This window comes from Morone saxatilis, unplaced genomic scaffold (genome assembly GCF_004916995.1).
Source record: "Morone saxatilis isolate NCDOM2014 unplaced genomic scaffold, NCSU_SB_2.0 Contig4, whole genome shotgun sequence".
Taxonomy (NCBI): domain Eukaryota; kingdom Metazoa; phylum Chordata; class Actinopteri; family Moronidae; genus Morone; species Morone saxatilis.
In genome coordinates, this window is record NW_023339984.1 from 1440612 (window position 1) to 1440854 (window position 243).

Genomic DNA, 243 nt, shown 5'->3' on the forward strand with positions numbered 1-243 from the left:
TAATCACCAGAAAATAAGAATCATTGTGTTTTTGTTACCTTAGAATGAGTTGTTTTTATCTATAGAGGGAGTGGGTTCTCTTTTGGCGGAGTCCGCCATGTTGAACCACCATGTTTCAGCCCAGAACGGGCAAACCAAACAATGACTACATTTTTGTGCCCACCGTTTCGAAGCGGATGGCGAAGCAAGGGAATTTTAACTTCAGCGCTAGATGGCACCAAATACTACACACTGGTCCTTTAA